Raw genomic sequence first — 2,856 nt, 5'->3', positions numbered from 1 at the left:
AACTGGTTCTTGATAATGTTAATACAAAACTTAACAAAACCTTGCAGGGAGCAGAAAGCAGAGCACTATATTAGGCTGGGGAGGAGGATCAGAGTGGCATACTTGCCAAAAAGGTTGCGCCCTACCGATCTAGAACAAGTGAGAAGCTCAAAAACATAAGAACAAACTGGTTTCCTGTGCTCTCCCCTACACAAACAGAATGGTATACAGAGACAGGCAAAGCAACTTTGCACTTGAAGTAACTGGGAGCTGGTTCAGACCAAACTGCTGGACTGGACAGTTGTTGTGCTTGCCAACATGTATATTAGCTGCCTTCTCTCTTATTGTGCCTGTGACAAATTCAGATCTATGCGCCAGTAGCATTCCTTATGACACCGCTTTCTCCACTGAAGCTAGAGTCAGCATAACTGATACCAGAGGAGCCCATGAACAGGTATTTAAGTATGTGAAGAGATAGTGGCTTAAAGCAGCTAAGAGGTAGATTCCCTTTCCTCTTGGACTTTCAGAATTCACTCCTTGTGAGCTCCTAATGGAGGAAAGTGTTCTAATATTTGCCTAGTGGCAAAGACTCCAAATCTGTTACTGCCAACCCTACATATTCATGACTGAAAACAAAATTTCTTTTATTTTTAAGGCCTCCTTGTGGTGATTTGAGGAATGTGTGCATACAACTCTCAAATTCTATTTAACCCTTGGGAGACCATGGCTTCCTTTAAAACTTCTCTAGTGCCTTTTTGCTCCTGTACTGAGCCAAAAGGGAAAATTCTTGTACTTGGCACAAAGGTAATAATGGAAAGTCATTAAATATTGATCCTTTATTCAAATCAAGCTTTCTTGGGCAAAATGTGATAACCACCCAGGGGAAGCCAGTTTTTTCCCAAATATGAATCTCAGGAAAAACGAACAAAGAAACAGTTGACTTTGTGTAGTACTTGAATCACCAGATGAAAGGGATCAGAAAATGATCTGAAAGGAGACTAGATATTAGAGGTGCACCAATATATCAGTTCATATCGTACTGGCACCAATAAACGGGAAATTGACATTATCAGCAATCAGCTTTTTTTGTCCAAAGTGGCCAATAATGTCACCAACAATGTCAGGAATGAAGCCTGGCAGCTTGGAGAGCAGCATCCAGCTGGTAGGTCTGTGGGGGAGGGAAAGTGGGGGGCGGGGGCAGATCGAGGTCCCCATGGTGAGGGATGGAGTGGGGCTGGGGTATGAACAGGCCCAGCTGAGGTGGGGCACAGGATGGAATTGTGGGTGGCTTGTCCAGATGGGTGTGGGGGGAGGTGGCTCCCACCACTGCTCCCACCCAGGGGGGAGGCATGGGAAGCACATGCCCCTGGGATTTTTGCACAGGCTAAGGGCAGGCGGCTGGGAAGAGCCAGAGCTATGGCTGGCGACACTGGGAATGGAGCAGCAGTGAAATTTGGGATGGATAAAGCATCCTCTCAGCACTGCCGGCACCTGCTCTGAGCCAAGCCCCGACCAAGAAGAGCCCCACACAGCCCTGGCTACAGCCTGCCCCACGCAGATCTGGGGGGCACACCCCCCATCATGCCCTTCCAGGGTGCTAACAGTGGCAGAAGCCACCTCCCCCTCTCTCCCACCCCTCCCTCACCATGGTGGGGTGTTGATCTGACCCCCCACACCCCTTCCTTCCCCTCCCTCCGCTTCCACCACACTGGACTTACCAGCTGTATCAAAAATTAGATTGGTATCAGCCGATATGCCTCCTTAAATATCAGCTATTGGTACTAGCCCCAGAAGTTTCAGTTGGTGCACCCCTAGAAGTTCCATTTCCAAAAAAAAGTAATAGACAGTCTTTGCTCAGAAGTGTTCTATGGAGAGGTTGTGTTGGAACCTAGTCAGATTCAGGAAACCTTAAAAAATATAAAAATTTGATGCACTGGACAGCAGTCTGGTGAAGGTCCAGAATGAGGATCTCTCCAACACCCTTCTTCAAAGTTCCTTGACCACCCTCCCATCTTTTGGGGAATGTAGATCAAAATTTCTTATAAGTACACACAAGGTTAGTTTTCCCTTACCTCCTCTATGGCAAGAAGCAAGCAGCCCCCTTCATTAACTAGAAAGAAAAAGACAGAATGGGAGACAGGAGACTGTAGCACATGCCTATATTCAGTTTCTCCCCTTCAAGGCAACCCCCCTCCAACCAACTTCAGTCTCCTCCTTCGTGCTCTGTGATATGCCCCACTCCCCAACATCTCATTCCCTTTCCGTAGCCCAACAGTTTAATTTCTCATACCAATACTCTCTTCTCTCCTGCCTGATAGTTACATAGCCACTTTGCATAGCACTATCTTTGATACAGCAACCTCACTTTTACTATCAAAAGTTGAGCCTATTGCCAACAAAAGAGAGGGAGGAGCCATTCTGGACAGAAGCAAGACTGCATGAGAGTGATGACAGTCATAAAAAGAAAAGAGGGAAAAGCCTGGGAAGTAGATTGGGCTAATAAACAGGATGGAATGGACTGGTAATTCTGTATATAGCTAACCTTCAAACTGCCCACTACTTACATGATTCTGAAAAATCTTTGTAGTCAGAATGTTGCTGCGTACAAACTTTAAGAACCAACTAATGGTGAGGTGTCACACTTTCCTGACCATCAAACACAGGAGTCACTCTGAGTTTTCCACACGAATGGTTTTGCTTCTAGAAGGTATCAAGTGGAAACAAACTGGATTTTCAGTTTGGGTATTGAGGCACATCATACAGGACTGGTACTTCCCAGCCATCCACCCTGAAAGGAATGTCAAATCAAAGCTTACAAGTGGTCATCAAATTGGAAGTACCTTCTCAACCTGGAAGGACGTGGGCAGTGGGGTTCTG

The sequence above is a fragment of the Gavialis gangeticus genome, unplaced genomic scaffold (genome assembly GCF_001723915.1).
Source record: "Gavialis gangeticus isolate Ggan-Ray unplaced genomic scaffold, GavGan_comp1, whole genome shotgun sequence".
Lineage (NCBI taxonomy): Eukaryota > Metazoa > Chordata > Crocodylia > Gavialidae > Gavialis > Gavialis gangeticus.
The sequence above is the reverse complement of the archived record's forward strand: the minus strand, read 5'-3'. Positions refer to the sequence as shown.